This window comes from Camelus bactrianus, chromosome 6 (assembly GCF_048773025.1).
Source record: "Camelus bactrianus isolate YW-2024 breed Bactrian camel chromosome 6, ASM4877302v1, whole genome shotgun sequence".
In the NCBI taxonomy this organism is placed as follows: domain Eukaryota; kingdom Metazoa; phylum Chordata; class Mammalia; order Artiodactyla; family Camelidae; genus Camelus; species Camelus bactrianus.
Window position 1 is genome coordinate 31185036 of NC_133544.1, and position 19903 is coordinate 31204938.

Sequence of the window (19903 nt, forward strand, 5' to 3'; positions counted from 1 at the left end):
TTTTGCCTTAAAAGTCTAGAATATTTGGTGAGAAGGAGACTTAGCGATCTCCCACACAACCACGTCAGTTTCTAGAAAAGCCCTGAGAGGTTCAGTCACTCGCTCAAGGACCTCAAATAATTAGAGGCAGGGGCTGGACAGAACCAAGAACTCCCAACTCTCATCCCAGTGTACTTTCACTCTATGTTGCCTTCTTCCTGGAGTTTAGAATATTATAGATACCAGCCCTTACCCCAACCCCCAGCATGGCAGCAGTGAATGTGGCCGTGTACTGGATGTAGAAATGAGGGATGCAGATGGAAAGTCCCATAGGTGCTGAGAGAAGGAGGGGTCTTTGGGGGGTGCTGGTGTTCCAGGAAGGCTTGGTAGAGATGGAGACACTCTAGCTCAACTCAAAATGGGCAAAGATCTGAACGTTCAGAGAGAGAAGAGAATAGGCATTCTAAGGACCATTCTGGACAAAAGCTTTGAGTTTCAGGCAGGGATAAAGAAGAGATCGTCCTTGTTGGCAGAGGATTCATTTAAGGGAGTAATGGAGACCAAGGAGCTTTGCATGCCAGGTATATCAAGGACAGGAGGGAGGCAGAGGGAACTGGTTCTGGAAATAATCTAGGTATAAAACGATGAGGTCCTGGGCAAAAGTGGTAGCCTTGGGAGGATAGAGAAAGCACATTTTCATGTGTTGACAAGATTGAGGGCATTTCAAGGAGAAAATCTGGTATAAATAGGAAGATTTGGTGGGGCTGGGGGAGGAGATTGGGATGGGAGTGAGGAGCTGTCTTTGGGAAGCAGGGAGGATGCACTTTAGCTTTCGGGTCAGAGCCAGGTGCAAGGCCACAGGGTTGAGCACAGCTGATTTGCACCCTATTGATTTTTCCCGAGCAGACCATTTTCACCTCATCGATTTTCTCGGTTGATTGGCCCATGTTTTCTCTTGTTGGTTAGAGGTCACTTTGCTCCCTTTAGATTCATTTTTGGCCTCTTACTACTTCCTCTTGTTAGCGTGTGCTGCTCCAATCATGACTGCCAGCCACTGGCCAAATGTGACATTTCCAGCGCTGATCGTTTTTCTGTTTGGAGAAAAGTTGCAATCAAGAAGTTGAACTTACAACAGCTTCAAGGAGTTTGGGCTTAGCTCAGCCATCCTGGGAGTGCTGTCTCCGTGGGTAGCACAGAGAGACCGGGCTCGTGGGAAGAAGGCGCTGTCCATGTGTTAAATGCTCAAGTGAACCACTAGGGGCGGGTGGGAAAGTGACTAGAGTTGCCGGTGCACACTGCTTTCTCACTCCCAAAGTTACAGCTGAGCCAAGTGTGTTGAAGACAGCTGTGAAATGACCCTGGACAAAGTTACTTCGTTCTCCTGGGCTCAGTTTCTAACTCTGTGAAGGGAAAAAGCTGGTATTGATACAGGATTCCCCCATTTGGCTCCTCCCACTTGTTAAAATTCTATCATCCCACCCCAACTGGTTCAGATTCGGTAGGTCTAGAGTGGAGCCTAGGAGTCTGTATGTTTAACAGTCTCCTTAGGTGATGCTAACAGAGTGGTTGGACAGCTGGTGTTTGAAGACCTCTGTTCTGTGTGTCCTCCAGGATCCTTCTAGTTTTACTCATTTGCCTTTTTCTTTGGGTTCAGGTGGTCTGTAAGTTGTACTGTCTTCCTATTTAGTAAGGACCTTCCAATCATGTAAACAAAGCCCCTTCCTACTTATATAAAATCTGCTTTTCTACCTTAATGTGAGTGTAATACACTGTACCACTCATCCCAGCATTATATGTATTTTAAGTCATATTTCTGTTGTGGAATGACAGTGTTTGGTTCTGGTTAAAGCAATTCAAACACTGACAATCAGGTAGGGAAAACAGCCTGGGGGATATGAAATGGGACAGGGTCTTCCTGTGAGAGAGTCTGTATAAGGACAGCCCAGTAATTTGGCTCCATTTTATTCTCCCCAATCTTCCCAGAGAGGAGATGGGAAATCACAGCAGATTTAATTTCTTCCTACCTATAGATTTTATGCCTCTTGCCAGGTTCCAAATTTAAATAAATTGTCTCTAAACAGCATAAGTGCTTTAGCCTTATGGAGAGCTTCCCAGGAGAATTTCTTCCCTAGGAATAATAATAATGGATGATAATTGATGATAATGGTGATAACTATCTCTATTGAGCACTTACTGTGGTATACATACCATGTACTAAGTATTTTCATACATCATCTCCATTTAATTCTCAAAAAAACCGTTTGAGATAGATACAGTTGCTATCTCCACTTGACAGATGAGCAAATGAAGTTTAGAGAGGTTAAGTACTATACCCATAACCACATAGCTAGTGAGCAGGGGAGCAAGGATTGAGCCTCGCTCCCTAGGTCCTTAAGGCCTGAGGGCTGAATCACACTGTACTGCTTGCACTGTGTGATCTGATAGAGGAGAGGAAAGAGCAGGGCATGATGAGCAGGAGACCCTGGATTTGGGTTCCCAGATATCAGTCTGTATTTCACTGCCCTTCTCTGCAGTGATGATGACTATCCACTATCCCTCAGTAACTGAGGGGGGTTGGTACCAGGACCCCTGCAGATACCAAAATCCTTGGATGCTCAAGTTTCCCTTACATTAAATGCCATAAATTATAACCTACACACATCCTCCTGTATACTTTCAATCATCTCTAGATCACTTATAATACCTAATACAATGTAAATGCTATGTAAATAGTTGTAAATACCATGTAAATGCTATGTAAATAGTTGCCAGCATGCAGCAAATTCAAGTTTAACTTTTTGAAACTTTCTGGAATTAAAAAAAATTTTTTTTTGGATTGGATCTGTGGATACAAAAAGCTGACTGTATATGCATCTCAAATCAAAGCAAAGCATAGGTATTTCCTGTTAGATGGGAAGGAATGTGATCATGAAAAATTGTTTTCCTCCTATGTATGTTAATTTCACAGTAAATTATAAAGCTTTTGCCTGTCTTTATCTGCATGTGTAATGCATGCTTTGAGACCAGCATGGTCTCAGAAGCCCACTGAGCTCCCTTCCCAACCTGCTGAAACTACAATTTCTGGTTAAACTCGGTCTGGGATCTCTGTTTTATAGAATTTAGTTTAATTCTACTATGATTAGAGAACACACTTTGTATGACTTCTGTTTCTTTAAATTTGTTAAGGTTTGCTTCGTGGTCCAGAACATGGTCTGTCTTAGTGACTGGTCTGTATTCATTTGGAAAGATTATGTTTTCTACATTCGTTGGGTGAAGTACCCTGTAAATGCCAATTAGCTTGAGCTGGTGGACAGTGCTGTTCCTTACCGATTTTCTGTCTTCTTGTTCTATAATTGCTGATGGAGAGTGTTGAAGCCTCCAACTATAATTGTGGACTGGTCTGTTTCTCCTTTGACTGTTTTTTTTTGCATTATAGTTGGTCTTGCTTTTTTTTTTTTTTTCATATAATTGAACAATGTCTACATTTTAATTGATGGGTTTAGACCATTTATAATTAGTATGGCCATTGATATAGTTGCTTTAAAATCTACCATCTACATGGTTGTTTTCTATTTTTTTCCATCTACTTTAACATTTTTCCTCTCTTTTTACCTTGTTGGATTAATTAAAGATACATTATGATTCCATTTTACTTCCACAATTGGCTTATTATTTATACCTTTTCTTTTTCATCTTTTGGTGATTGCCAGTAGGTTTGCATTATACAGCTTCATGCATCTGCAATTAATTGGAGTCTGTCTTCAATTAATATTATACCTCCTTGTGTGTAATGTCAGGACCTTACAACAGTGTATTGCCAGTTTTTTCTTTCATCCTCTGTGCTATTGTTGTCACATAGTCTACTTTTGCACACAATATAAATGCATAGTACATAGCTACTATTTTTATTTAAACAATCAGCTATTTTAGAGCCATTAAAAATAAGAAAAAATGAATTTTATTTTTCCCTTTATTTATTCCATCTCAGGTGCTTGTCATTTCTTTGGGTGGGTCCAAGTTTCTGCTTGGTATCATATTGCTATTGCCTGAAATTTTTCCTTCAGTGTTTCTTATTGTGCAGATCTGCTGGTAATTAATTCTCTCAGGTTTGGTTTGTTTTGTTTTGTTTTTAGAAAGTATTTCTCCTTCATTTTTGAAAGATATTTTTGCTGGTTATAGAATTCTGGTTAATAATCTTTTTCTTTTAGCACTCCAAATATGTCACTCCATGTTTGTCTAGCTTGCTTGGTTTCTGACAAGAAGTCTTCTGTATTCTTATCTTTGTTCCTATGTATATAATATCTCTTTCCTCTTTCTTGAATTAAAAAAAAAATTTATCTTCTGTTTTCAGCAGTTTTAATATGATATGCCTAGTTTTTTGGCTTTATCTCTTAACAGTATTACTTACTTCTTCTTCTTTCTAATATGCTTTGTAATTTTTAAAGAATCCGGACATCTTGTACAGCATAGTGGAAACTATATAGGTTTTGTGCTTGGAAATGAACACACCTCTCCTTCTGCTAGACTTTTAGTGAACTGGGCTCAAGGTTTGTTGTTGTCGTCATGGTTAGCCTTAGCACACTGCAGACTTAAAATTCCTCTAGCACAGCCTTGTGTTTAGAGTGGGGGCTGGTCAGAGGGTTTTTCTTAGTGTCTTCTCTACCCTCAAGTTTCCATCTTCTCTTTGCGTTTGCCTCAGAGAGTCTCTCTCCACACTCTTGCAAGTCTCTCAGCAATATTCGATTGTCATTTGTTACCTGCTACTTGTTAGCCTGGTGCCGGAGGTGTTGGGCAGTGGAGACACATTCTCTGTCATTCTAATTAGAAAGTGTCACACAGGGGCTATGTCCCTGTGTCTCAGTGCTTCTGTCTCCTCCCAGAGGCAGTGCTGGTCCAGCAGGTATTCCTGCCCCACCTGCAGGGCTCGTCTGTTTTCTTCCCTCAGCTGAAGTGAATTTTCTTCTATGCCCGAAGGGCGATAGTGTGTGTTGCTCTTCCCCCAAAAGTTTAGAGCTTTGGTTCTGTTGGGGAGATGGGCAGCCGCATCCAGGTTAGGCTTCTCGTGTTTCCCACAGCAGCAGCTGTTACCCTCCCACAAGCCTGTTGCACAAGGAACCCTTCCTCAGGACTCTTGCCATGCTTCTCTGAGTGGCCAGTGAGATTGTGAAGAAGAAACATCAGAGTTTATGGGCAGAAGATGTAGAATTTGAAATCTGCTTCTCCCCAGAGGTTTCAAATACTCTCACCTTGTTCTTTATCAAATTGCTGAGAATTTTAGCTGAATTCTTCATTGCTCAACAGCATCCATCCCCAGTAAATGAGCGCTCACGAGTCATTTCTCCTTAGCTACCTTTCCTCAGGTTTTGGGTTAGTTAGTTGTCCTGTACCCTCAACTCTTGGATGGTTGCAAGAAGCATATTGGAGGCACGGTTTATCGCTGTGAAATATTTTTTTTGTAAGTGGAGGACTCATGCTCTCTCTGGCTTTCTCTATCTCACCAAGCACTGGTAAACCTCCCTGCTTTTGCATGTGTTGTCTACTCTGCCTGAGAGTCTCTCCCCTTCTCTCTCCTTGGCAACTTCCTGCTTGTCTCATGGACCTCTTGTTCTCATCTGCTCAGAAGACTGGGGCATATTTACACAGAGATTAAGCCATTCAGTTACTTTGTGGATTTACAGGCAAACATCAGATTCATGGGCAGAAGATGTAGAACTTGAGCCTCACCTTTATCCTCAGTAAATCCCTTGTTGAATTTGAGCCTTGGTTTTCTTATTTGTAAAGTAGAAATGTTAGCATCTGCCCAGCCTCCTTTACCAGGAGAGATGACATGGGTGGCAATATCAGACACACTTTTAAAGCTCAGGTCCAGCCCATCAACCCAGCAATAGGCCAGTCCCAAAGAAGGTCCCACTCTTTCCCCCAAACTCAAGAGGTTAGCGGCCCAGCGGGTGCCAGCTTGGTCTGGTGTCAGTGGAATTTCCAGAGGGACAACCCTTGCCCTCAGCCAGCAGCCGTGAAATAGAAAAGGCTGAAGCAAAAGGCTGGCTTGGCCCTGGAAACCCTATATTTCCCTTTTTATTTACCAAGCTTGTGGTCAAATTCTAAGGCAAATAAATTGATTTCCATCTTTACTGATGTGTTAAAATTGCTGCAACAACTCATATGACCACATAGATTTACTATATAAATTGGGACATAATTGATACTTCAGGCAGGTCACAAATCTACTTTGGCAGGCGCATCTCATTCACAGTACATTGATTATAAAAATTAGTTAACTCAGGATAAACATTACGTTCTCTAATTGCTCGCACAAATCCCTCCAAATCCTCCATGCATTCCTGCTATTGAATGAAAAGACAGAGATCCGTCAGGTCGCTTGATTCTCTGCAGACCTGATTTAGAGGGTACTTATGCAACTGCATCTACCGAGAAGAGATAGAGCTCATTTATTACATCTGCCAGGAGCCTAAATGATGAAATTTAGTAATATTGCACTAATCTGTTGCTTTTATTTACTGCTCCCTGTCTCACTGGTGTAAATCTTCTCATGGGCAGTGTCTCCTAATTCATTCAGTTTGACTCTTCTTGTGAGGAGCAGAGGTGGTTCATTGTCAGGTACATCGTGAGAACTAGCATTTTTGAGTGCTTCTCTGCAGTGGACAATGCTGGTGCACCCAGGTCCCCTTGAATAACTGTAATGGTGGTGGTAGTGGTGGTCGTGGTGCGCGCGTGTGTGTATTGGGGTGGAGATTCAGCACACCGAACCAGACCCCGTCAAAGTGTTTTATATATACATTTCATTTAATCTTCACAACTCCATGAGGTAGATACTATGATTACTTCCGTTTATAGATGAGGAAGCTGAGGAAAGTCGTCTAAGGAACTTGCCAGAGATCATGGTGCTAGGAAATGGTGTTGCCAGGTTCTGGCCCTGAGCCCCTGCTCTTGACGCTTCTGCCTCATTGCCTGCTATGCAGTTCAGTGTCTGGGAAGAGAATGATCATGGAAGATGGCAGGTGGCCGGTGGATGGCCAGCCCTGGTACATGTGGTCTTCTCACTCTCCTTTGCCATTGTTTGAGTCCTGTCTGGCTTGCAGAGTTACCTTCCACCTTTCTTTAGAAAAATTGCAACAACCGTTTATTGCTACTTATCTGAGGACCCTGTTGGAGTTACAGTTTAGATCCTCCAGGATATGACTGCTACTATTTTGTACACTGATACAGGTTTCCTTTTACTTCACAACTGGGTTATTATAGCTAAAGCTTCTGCTGTCAGTTAGGGCATACCAGTATCTGTCAATAAAGAGGAAAACTGAGAAACAGCTGAGAGCTACCAGTCTGAGTGTCCCTCGGTCCTGAGTTCAGGGGAAATATCGTGAAGTATCTCTTTAACAAGCTGAGTGAGTGACTTCCTGAACAGGTACAAAGGGATGCTTCTGGGTGCAAAAAAGAAGAGAAAAATGAATTTGATAATGGCAGGAAAAGAGGGCAACCAGGCACTAAAATGAAAGCCAGATACTCAGTTTCCCAGGATAGCTTACAGCGGGAGCTGGTCATGTGAAGTCCTTCTGGCCAATAAGATGTGAGAGGAAGTCTGCTTGGGGTACCTGAAAATGTCTTTGCTTTCCTGATAAGAGGTACAGATGGAAGAGGAGAGCTTACCTGTTGACTTCATCTGTCCTTGTACTTGTCATGATGCCTGAGGTGTGACTGTCATGTTGTGACCATGAGGCAACAAGTAGGGAGAGGAAAAGCTAACATGATGCGGTTGCTGGAGCAGAAATGAAGAAGACATCTGGGTCCTCTGTAGCACTGCTGAGCCACTGAAACACCAGCAACAGCCTGACTCTAACTTTCTTGTCATGTGAGAAAAATAAAACTCTATTTGTTTATCAAAAAGAAACACCATGAAATACCTTGCTCAACAAGTTAAGAAATTGACAAAAATTACCTAAGGGGAATCAGAAGCTAAAAACTTTGATCAAAGAGGCCATGGTGTTACCATATATAAAATAAACAACAAGGACCTACCGTAGAGCACAGGGAACTATATTCAATTTCTTGTATTAACATATAATGGAAAAGAATATATACATATGTATGTTTATAACTGAATTGCTTTGCTGTACACCTGAAACTAACATTGTAAATCACCTACACCAATAAAAAGCAAAGCAAAGCAAAGCAAAAAGGCTGTGTTGGGCTAGTAGGAGACTCTGAAGGATCCAGCCAGTGGAATGGCTACATTTCATTTTGAACTTGCTTTTGCTTCTGTAACTACAGGTTGGAAGTCTCAAGTAAGTCATGTCTTCCTATTCCAGGGACCAGGAAAAAGAAGTCAGCATGACCAGCTCTGTGAGCAATACCTCTGGATTTTCCACATTTCACGCTGCATCTCACAGCAGGAGCTGCCCACTGCTTCCCTGAGAGGCAGATCCCAGCCTGATTTCCAGAAACTGGCTTTGGAAAGCACCACCTTCGGCGTAGCTCCCTCACTGCAACACACCAGCCTGCATTAGAATTTGCTGGTAGGTGACTGTCGCTGATGACACGGTGACTCCTGAAGGAGCTGTGTCTCACTGTATCTGCAGCCCCAGAGATCAGCACAGTGCCTGGCCCGTGGGTGGTGCTTGTATCCGTCAGGGTCCAGCAGAAAGCAGTTTGGTGGAATCAAGCAGAGATAACTCAAAGTTTACTAAAATGATTATTACAAAGGTGTGGGTAGGATGTGGGGAGCCAGAAGGTATGGTGCACACCCTGTGTTAGCAACAGGGAGAGCAATTACCACCCAAGGCTGAGAGGCAAGATGGGGAGGGGTTGCAGGAAGCCTGAGACCCAGAGAACTTTATTGAAAGGCTGCAGTGGGGGAATCAATTCCCTGATCTCACTCTTCTCCCTCCTGATCTGCTGCTTTTGCTCCCCAGTGACTGAATCCACCTGGTGCTGGGAGCAAGGGTTCCTTGTTGATGCAGTCTCCACGGTTTGGTCTCCTGGGGCTCAGGGGGTGGACAAGGGTGGAGAGTGAATGTGCAGAGGGGAAAGGAAGATCTCAGACCTTCGGAACAGCACTCAACACACACCTGCTGAGGGGGAGACTGTCCGGTTCACAGAGCGTGTTCCCTGAGGGAGTGAGCCTCAGGCTTCGCATCTCCCTTCCTCCCTCCTCTGCTCTCTCCCTTTCTCTCTCTCTCTGTGTCACTCACTCAATAACTGTTACTTGCTAGATGCCATGTGTCAAACCACTGTAAAGTTGTGATAGCGTTGTGACAGTGTTTGGTTGGGAAACACAGAAATGTCCATTCTTTGTGCTGCTCTGGCCACTTCTCTGAGAGGCTCCCGAAGGAAATAATTTGCGTAGAGAACAGAGTCATTGTTGGCCAAGACCAAGAAGCTGTGCTGGACCATGTGGTCCCTTCCTGCCTCACTGGGAGGGCCCAAGTAGCTTAAACAAGAGCAGGGGAAGGCCTTCACTTTCCACTCGTAATTCCAACCCCAAATCTTGGATATAGTCATCTTGATTAGAGCGCAAGCTGCTTTGGCCTTGATTCTCCCTATCCTCATATTCAATCTGCTCTCTGTTTGGAAATCTTCCTTTCTTTGTCCTAAGAAAGCTTAGTGCTGCTTCTGGGCCCTCTTGCTTCTTCCCATCCTGAAATCTGTCAGAAGCGTGACTCCACAGTGTGATTTTAGGAGAGACGGCAAGGCCTGATCCCAGCTCAAACCCCCCTCGCCTCTTGGCTGGTAACCTGAGACTCTGCCTTCATCGCTCATTTCCTTGGTTTGACTTTGTTATGAAGGCAATGTCAGCCAGAAAGAAGAGAAGGAGACACTGAGAGATAAAAAGATAAGGCTAAGAGCACTGAGAAGAGCCCACGCCAAGACGATTTTGCCTAGAGTTGGCCCTCCCGGTCTTGCTGAAGGTCCATTTAGTGACTGTGCTCACTTGAGAGGTCATCTTTTTCTTCTTCCTTCCCTTCCTGCCTTCCTTCCTTTTTTCTTTTCCTTTTACAGTGTATGTTTTTAAGCACAGGTGTAGACTTATGTAACCACCACTACAATCAAGATATAGGCTAGTGTCATCATCCCCCAAATCCTTGTGCTGTCCTGTTATAGTCACACTCTCCCTTGAATCCTGCCTCTGGGAGCCACCGATCTGTTCTCCATTGCCATCATTGTGTCTTTTTAAGAATGACATTTAAATGGAGTCATAGAGTGAGTAACATTAAAGACTGGCTGCTTTCACTCAGCATAAGGCCTTTGCAATTTATCCACGTTGTTGTGTGTCATATCATCTGCTTTCAATCTCTCGTGTATCAGACCTGCGCTCACTCAACAGCACAATGCCTGCAATGTAGAGACTAGAGCATTGTGCTGTCTGTTTTAGTGACTCTTATTAAAAGCCTGAGTTTTGATCAGGCGCTTTATTGGCAAGTAATAAAGACCCTCTCAATCTTATCTGAGAAGATGAGAGTGTATTATAAGAATCCAGGACTCTCCTCAGGATCATCATAGCCAGGCCTGGAAATGGGAGGTGTTTTGGATCCAAGGCAGCTTTTGGGGGGAGTATATGATCACGGTGTCTCTCAAGAGCTGCATGATCTCTGATTTACCTGGTTTCTCTCTCTCTGTGTAGAAGTGTTCTATTCTTACTCTTTACCAGCTGGCTTTCCTGATATCATTTGACATGTACTTCCCTCTTCCTCAGTCTCAGCACTTGGCCATCACAGCCTTTCCTAGCTCTGACCTTAGAACTACTCCTGATTCCGACTGGGGCTCTGGATTCAAATTCCTGGGGAGTAATCTGATTAGCTCTGCATATCTTTCAAGTCAGGCCTCCCAGATCTCTGGCCATCTGATGAATGCCTGCCCTGTTCAAACCGTCTGTGACCAGCACAGGTGGGTCCTGGTGGCTTGAGCATGGAGCAGACTCCTTAGAGGAGGGAGGGTTGGAGGACAGGGCAGACCATGATTGACCACTCTAGTATTTTCCACGAAGCAATTACCCTTTATGGAGGGCGGTTGAAAGGTGCATTCACGTCTTCAGATATTCTGTTCTTCATTCTTTGATCAAGCCAGGCCTCAGGAAAGATGTGGTCGGGCCATCTTGCTTGGCCTCCAGCAGACTGCCTTCACTGACCTGTGCTTGGTTATCCTGCCGGCTTTCACTGAGAAAAGTGACAAGAGCCCTGCTGAAACTGTGACTGCACTTCCTGTTGTTGAGGACCTTGTCCACACAGTGCTTCTGCTATGAAGCTTGATGTGAGAAATTTAAAAAAAATAAGAGGACACGCTTTACTTCCTCTGAGGAACTGGCGCACTTCCTTCCCCTTGAGCGAGGAAAGCTGGGTAACTCATCAAGCTCCCTCTGTGCTGGTGCTCAGGAAGCTCAGTTCTCAGTAAACCCAGTTCAGCTGTTGCAGGCGCCCAGCTCCTCTGGGGGACTTCCGGTCTTACACAGGGAGTTGGTTGTCAACGTTCATTTCAGCTAAGTATCGCTTTAGGGCTTTGGTTCTCTTATCTGCAAGTGCTTAACTTATTTGGCTACAGCCAGGGCGGGAATGCTGCTTAAAATCCCTGCCCAGTAGAAAGAAGGATAATTCCTGGTATGTCATTTTTGATGTTAAAGATGAGATTTTTATCTGTGGAAGTTTGTTGCATCCACCTGTGCATCTGGGAACAAATTAAGGAAAGGTTTGTTTTCTGAAGAAAAACGTGGGGCTGCCCGTGATAGACACTGGCTTTCTTTGGAGGGATAGGAGTTGGGAGGGGGTTGCTACTGAGCAGCTCGAGTCACTGCTACTGACCTAACCTCCCCGAAGGGACTCACCCCTGCTCCTCTGACAGGAACTGTTCCTTGTACGGTAGGGCAGCTGGGAGACATTACATTAAGCTGTGCCTTTGTAATCTTCATTATAATCCATCATGGGGCCCATAAGCACTTAGCCAGAGAGACCGCTCCTGAGCTCCAATGACACAGAACAGGTCAACAGCAGGTCAACCATTTTATAAAGCCGCAGGGACCGCTTAGCACCGTAGCACTCGACAAGGCATCATTGCCAGGCAGATCCAAAACGGACACCGTGGTTCTCAATGCACAGAGCTCAGTGCAGGGAGCTAATAAGAACTGGGGGACCGCCCTTGTCTCACCTCCACCTGCAGCCCCTCGAAGGAAACACTGGTATTGCCACCGAGAGACCAAAGGAGTATTTATGCAGAACCCATGAGATCACACTTACATTTCACATCCTGATTAATAGACTCAGCCTGCTGGGAGCAATGGTTTCTCATTATTAATAATTTCCTGGACATTAGTCCAAACCAAGGTGTCTTGAGACCAGGCTGATAGGAAGAATTAGGATCTCGAGTTTCCAGCCAGATGATTTAGAATTAAAGGTCTCCGTCAAATGTTTGTTTTACTGACATTGAATGACTGAGAATCTGATGGCACAGGGGACTCCATTTTCTACCCACTGACCTTGACTTCAGACCCTGAATTACACAGGAAGTCAGAGTTTTGGGACCCAAGAAGATCCCGGAAAGGATAATGACTGGAAATCTCTTGGGGGAGGCTCCAGGATTATGGCACTCCTGTCTAGTCCCGTGGAACTCCCTGTCTCACCTGCTTAAACTTGAATGAGATGGGGCAATCCTTTGCAGGGGGAAGAATAGTTTTGAGCAACAGACCAGAAGCCCCTCAGTTTCCTCCCCAAACTTCCATTTTGTGTATGAATTTAAATAATTTCTCCTAGGAATTAGCCCTAGGAAAGCAGAAATAGCCCCTACACAAGACTTGGGATACATTTATGTTGATCGCCTTACCATCAAGAGAGGGTGGAAGAGACAGAGATTTTGTTATTTGTAGCCCCATCCCTCCCAGACCACGACATGGTTGTTCAGAATCTCCAGGGCCTTCAATATCATTCCATCTAGATTTTCTTTATCATTTGTGTTCCCTTCTTTCAGGAAACCAGATGTCATGAGCTTAGCAGACCCTACAGTGCATTCCAATACCTTAATGCCTTCCCTTCCTTCAGAATTCCCCTCTGGCAGCCACCAGAAACCTCCCCAAAGAAGGTGGATGCTGAGCAAGTAACAAAGGGAAGGAGAGGATGAGTATTCCTGGTTGGGGGTGGGGGTGGGGGTGGGGGAAAGATAATAAAAAAGCAAGAGAAAGTCAAACCAGAGCCAAATGAACACACACACACACACACACACACACACACACACACACATACACACAGACAGCAAGTATATACGTACTTTGGGAATATAGTAAAAAGTCTGCTGTAATGTGTCATGTGAGTCTATAATTAAAATCTGAGTTTGGATCGTTTGTGACTGTGTCCCACAGTAAGAAATAAATGTTATATTATGACTCAGTACACATACCCAGTTTTACAAAACAGTGTTGACCCTTCCTTCATGGAATGTATGCTGACACTCTTTCCTATCTTACCCTTCCTTATTCTATTCAAACTTTCTCTGTTCTACTTCACTTAAAAAAGGAAAAAAGAGGTAATGATGGCTATCCACTAAATTAATTTGATGATCCACTAGTAAGTTATAACTTGCAATTTAGAAAATACTGGTTTGTTAAACTTCTTGGAGAACAGACTTCTGGATTCATAGAGTTTCAGAACTATAGAACATCCATTTCTAGTGTAACCTCATTTTCCAAGTGAAGACACTGAAGCCCTAAAGAAGTTGTAATTCATCCTTGATCACACAGCTGGTGGATGGCAGGAACTGTGCTTGTTTTCACAAACTCATTTGGTGATGCAAGAGGAAGTGTGATGTGGGACAAAGAGACTGAGGTTGGAACTTGTAGACATGTTCTGTTTGGAATGCTGTGACCTGGAGAAATCACTTAAATAATTTGACCTCAGCTTCCTATAAAATGAGCTGTTGGGAGAACCAATTAGGTAAGATATAGGAGAGGCTTTGTAAGTGATAAAATCTAAAGGTGAAAAATAACTGTTTCTCCTGCCTTTCTGCAATAGTGTGTGATGCAGGGGCAGGTGTTACTTGTGTTTCTGGACCCCTGGCACTGGGACAGGAAGGAAAGAGTCTGTGCAGTGATTGGTCTCTTTCTTCTTTATCATAGATTCCTAAGGCCCCTACTTAACTCTCTTCTCTCTCTCTCTTTTTTTTTTTTTTTGAAAAGATCTTTCCTTTTGATTTTATCTTATCATTTCTTCACATTTCATAACAAAGATCCTTGTCAATGTATTTTGCTTTTTGAGTCTTCTTAAGTTATTCAAGGTCAATGAATGGTCAGAAGTAAACAGCCCACATAAGGATGACAGACATAATCAAAATTGTCTGTGTGGGTCTGTAGCAACCAACTGCCCTGCATCTGTCTCAGTGTGGGAAATAGAAAGGGGCAGACTAGCCATCTGGGAACTCATCTAGGATATTCCACCTGTGTCTTAAGAGAAAGATGACATTCCACAAACAGGATTAGTAGGAATGAGCCAGCCACGTGGATCCTGTCATCATCAGTTGGTTCCAGGGGTTCTCCTGGCAGCTCCTCGTACTGGGTTTACCCTCATTAAGTACTTTCAAAAGGAGAGTTGAGCTCTGTCTGGCCTCGTGGTCGTGCTGGGCCATCTTTCTGCTTCAGATTGGAAGGGGCTCAAGGGACTGGAATTCACTTCTCTCAGGAGTTCTATGTTCTATGTCTTAGAACTTCTGGAAAAGTTTGCCTGGAAACTATTTAAATAAATCCATCTGCTTATCCTTTTTGTATTGTATTTGAAAGATATGGCAAGGGTAAGGCTCATTTTGTTTTTTTTCTATCAACATAAATTCTGCTCAAATATCTGGTTCAGTTTCTTTAGTAATTTATGCATTCTCAGCTCAGTGATTTTCTGCAGAACCAGCCTTTTATGAGAAACTAAAATTTTCCCGGAGAGAAAATTGCCTTCTCTGTCACTGCAGTCTATATTTAGTGCATAGCCACCTGTGTGACATGACCTGAGTTTCCACATCTAAAATGAAGAAGCTGTACCTAGAGAGGATGTCTTTTTGTACGGTAGAGAGCACGGATTTGGGAGGCAGGCTGCCTGGGTTTGACCCCCCCCCCCATTTTTCCACTTACTAGTGGTGTGATCTTGAGGAAATTACTTAACCCATCAGTGTTTCATTTTTTTCACCTATAAATTAGTGATGGATGATAATAATGATATCTATGGCATGAAAATGATATGAGTTAACACAGTGCCCACTTATGGTAACTGCTGAATGAGATTTAGTGTTTTTCTCACTCAGATGATCTGTAAGTTCCCCTGTAGTTTTAAAAGGGGTAATAAGATTATAATAATATTACTATACACTGGAATAGCTTTTTATTGTTTATAAAACTTGCCACTATGGATTGCCCTCTGGATGAGGAAATTGAGGCTGAAAAGTGAAGGGACTTGTTTAAGGGAGTATTTTTTAAAGGGAGCAGCTGCGTCTAGAGCTAAGCCTTCTGACTCCCAGCTTCTGTTATTTTCCTCACATAGTGATGTCATTCAGCTGTGTATTGAAATGTCCCTGCTTAATTGTCCTCCTCTTGATACCTCTCATTATATTAAGACAGTGGCACTGTTCTCCAAAGTACAGGATGCCACCAGGGACCCAGAAGCAGCCGTGGCTTTTCCTGCCCCTTTCTATTTTAAGTAAGATAACACTAGCTGCTGTAATAGATAAAATAAACACCATAGCAATTCATGTCTCACTCATGTACAGCATCCTCAGTTCTCAGTTCTCAGTTCGTAGGCAGCCTTCCCTGTGGTCACTCAAGGACACAGGCTTCTTCCAAAGTGTCTCCAACCACCTCCAGAACCTTGGAATTCTCTCCTTCTGGGTGGTAAGTGAGACAAAAAATCGTGGAGATTTTTCACCCACTTTTAAACCATTTTGATCTGGAAGCGACAGACATTACTTCCTTTCACATTTCAATGGCAAAAGCTAGTTGTGTGGCCCTATCCAGGTGCATGGGGGTTGGGCAAATACAGTCCCTGGCAGGGCAGTCACTTCTTGACACTTCTCGAGGGAGGCATGAATTTTTGGTCATCAGCTAGTTATCCGGACACACTCATTCACCCCACAGATTCAGTCACTTGTCAGTCATGCCTAGTCTCCAGTTTTCTCTCATACTGGTGCTCTCCTTCCATTCCCGCTGCCACCCCCCCCCCCCCCCCCCAGTTCAGGACCTTCTAATCTCACACTGAGGTATCATCATAGCTCCTTAAGTGATCCCTTACCTCTATTTTCCACACCTTCCCAAGTCTCCCATAGGCCACAGCCAGGTTAATCATCCTGAACTACTCTTTCAAAATGTCATTGTCATTGGCTCCATTCAGCAATGACTCAGCAAACAGTGCCGGGGCTCCTATTCACACAGTGATAAGCACTGGAAGGACATAGAACGTGGCCCCTGCATTTCAGCTGCTTGCAATGAGTTATGGCCCAGGACAGGAATAAGTGCTAGGATCGAAGTACCAATACATTGCTGTGTATGTACAGAGGCGGGAGATATTCATTTGTCAGAAAGGAAAAATGATTACACTTAAGAATCTTTAAGGAAAGTGAAGCACAAGACTTGGGAGGAGGTAATGAGAATGTAGTTTTTGAAACTAAGCTCACATATTTGGGTCCAGGTGAATTTCATTTCAGAGGTATTCATTTAATGCTGAGAGAGGTGTGTTCCAGGAACCTGTCATTGTCCCCATCCTCTCTCTCTCTCTTTTTTTTTAATAATGATTTTGGTGGAACACTTGATGCTTAAGTTTATGGTTGATGTGAATTTCAGAACTAAGTTAATCTCTTTGAAGTAGTGAATTCTTAAAATTCTCTGGGTAGTTTTCTAAACTTGAGGTTGAAATGAAAAAATACAGATGAGATACTGTCTTATGTATAATCATTTTCTTCTGTATATGTTTATCCCTTTGGAAAAGATAGAAGCCAAGGAATTTCTAATTATATTTTGGCTCAGAAGTGATAACATTAAAAGTTAACTTTGTACTAGTCAGCACGACTCAGCCAGAAGGATGTTCTTGCTTATGAAATTAAAAAAAAAAAAAAAAACTTTAAAAAAGACATGGTCAAATAGAAGTTAGACCCTGAATCCTCTGCCTGATTTTCGGGGGGAAATAAATCAGTGAGTTACCTTCCTTCATGCCTCCCCGCCAGTACTCCCTGCTTGCGAAGTCACAGCTCTGGGAATAGGATCAATGAGAAGCTGGCTGTGCTCCGATGAACAGAAGTTTGGAAATTCAGCATAAACATCTGAGCCCCGGGAACTAACTGGAAGTGCTGTGGTTGGTAGCATCAGGAGGTATCTGAAGGCCCAACTATCCTATTTCCTTAGACACGCCAGGATGAAAATCAGGGGCCTGCTAAGCCAGACCATTGTTTAGATGGAACGATTAAAGTCATGACACATAAGCCAGTGCCATTCCAAGAAGGACCCTGGAGCATCTTATACCAGGGGTGGAGGAATATGGGGTGGGCCCATGCTCCTAATAAGTGGACTTCTTTTCTTTTGTAAAGGCCCAGTGCTAAAGAGTGCTTAGTTCAGATGAATCGTGCGAGGGGCTGTCGTCTGGATCAGCAAGGACCTACATCTAGAACTATTGAAAGAGCGTCTCCATGGCCCCTTGCTTGTGAGTTTGTAGAGGGAGTTCCTCAGCAGGGCAGGACTTGGAAGGCTTTAGGAGAACGGGCCTTTGAATGTACCCTTTGAGAACCAAAAAAATCCAGACTTCAGACTTGCCATTTCTAGCCTCCACTGCCTGGGTAAGAGCTTGGACTTAAGGATCAGAAATATCTGGGTTTTAGTCCCAGGTCTGCCACTGAATTTTAAAACAGTAGACAAGTTAATTCACCTTTCTGTGCCTTAGTTTCCTCATCCGTAAAATGGGAATATAATATTTGTATGTCAACTTTTCAAAAGACAACTAAAAAAATCTGTTGATCAGGCAGAACTAAGTTTACTAGACTTACTGCAATAAAGGAGAGATCACCACTTTGCAAAGACTAGTGTCTCAGAAGGGGGAGGTCAAAAAAAAAAAAAAAAAGAAGGGGGAAATCAAGTCAAGAGAGGGTATTTATAGGGCTTAGGGCCTGGGCTGCATGAGTTTAAGGTGGGTCTTAAAAGGCAGGCGAGGCTGGGGCTTGGGCAGTTTATGACAGTGGCTTTGGATTGGTGCGCACCATGAGGCAGGGGTCTTGAAGGGAGTTATCTGATGTGGTTCACAGTCTGATATTCCAGGAGTAAGTATTTCAAGAATAAGCAGCTAAACTATTTTTGCCTGGTCCTAGCATTGTTTCCAGCGATAGGTAAGTGTGTTGGTTTCAGTTAATACTTTCTTCATAAGGTTGTTATGAAGTTCAGATGGAATAATGGACAGTAGTACATAAAGCATATGGCAGGCATTCAGCAAATGTGAGTCAGTGTTAACCATGGCCCATCTCTTTACATTTCCTATGTTACTTGTGGCCAAAAGAAATCCTACCTTTATATGTCAGTATCTTTGTAAATATCATCTCCTCATCCTGCAACTTCCTCTTTCAACGTATGCTGTTCTAGAGAAATACAAAACTTTAGAACTGCTCAATGTCCTGCCTTCCCAGACCCCTCCTAGTGGGGAGAGAGTCTGACTTCTGAACTGTATGTCTTAGTCTGGAGCGCTCCTTTGTGATACTGTAACCTTCTGCTCTCTACCTGTGATAGCTATGTGCATCTAGATGCCATTTCTCCCGCCAGACTCTAAGATCACATTTTCCCCCACATGTAGCCCTCCAGAGTGCTCAGCTCAGAACCTCGTCCAGGGAACGAGTCTCCAAATGCTTGATGATTTAATAAACATAATTAATTATTGACCGAATTGAAGACCTTGGACAAAAACTGCAGCTCAAGGGAAAGCCTGGGTCTTTATGTGTATTTTGCTCATAGTAGGTGAATCCTAAGCTTTGTGGTATCTGTAAATGTCACTGGATGATGACAGGTACTTATGTCCAGGTGATAATATAGAAGAGGATGTGTGTGGAAATAGCAAATAGGCAGTGGTGAGAGATTCCAAAGTTGTTAAGGTCAGAGGTATTGGCAAAAAAGACCATTTCAAACATGAATCATTGGCTGTAAGTCATGGGTAAAGATCTAACAGGAAAGACCAACTAGCAAATTCATGAAATTTCTCTTAGATCATGGTTGTCGCTTGTTAGGTTACCACATTTATCAACATCTCCCCTCCTGGGAGCCATCTGACAGGTTCTACATTACTTTTGAAGTTAACCTTGGAAGCAGAGACCTAATTTTTTAAGTTAGAAACTCATTTATGTTAATTTAATATTTATTAAAGCTCCATACATAATTTATTAAACATTTTAATGAAAAAAAGTCACATTGTTTTATAATGATAGCTACCATTTTATAAAAGCAGTACTTTATTATACGTTAACTCATGTAACTCACAATAACCCTATGAGGTATTTTTTACCTCCATTTTCCCTGGAAGGAAACTGAGGTTTAGAGAGGTTAAGTAACTCGCCCAACATTTCTTAGCTACCAAAAGGTGGAGCCAAAACGTGAACTTCACTCTAACGTCATATTTTTAACTATATGGATAATTGAATATACATATATATTAAATAAGGTTCTCAACTAAAAGCAAAAGGTTTTACTACATGAAACTGATTGTGAGGGGTCAGGGAGACACTGTAGAAGAGACAGTATATGAGTGTTATATGTAAAGTTATATAAGGTTTTCTAAGAAACGTACATAGGTTTAATTATATATACATGTATGCACAGATATAAACTCAACTAATTATAAATATGAATCAAATACATATTTCTATCAGATTTGCTCAATGATACTTAACTATGTCCATTTTACATACTTTTACATACACGTTATGGTTATAAGCGACA

The 19903-nt window shown here is 42.9% G+C and overlaps 1 long non-coding RNA gene across 2 annotated transcripts in view; it reads left to right on the top strand.

Moving 5' to 3' along the window:
- The window catches only part of LOC123618848 (uncharacterized), a 282431-nt gene that overhangs the window by 13966 nt on the left and 248562 nt on the right, over window positions 1–19903 (top strand). For both annotated transcript variants that reach the window (XR_012507488.1, XR_012507489.1), the window contains exon 2: window positions 8304–8510. This is a non-coding gene — a long non-coding RNA (uncharacterized LOC123618848). The remainder of the gene's footprint in view (window positions 1–8303; window positions 8511–19903) is intronic.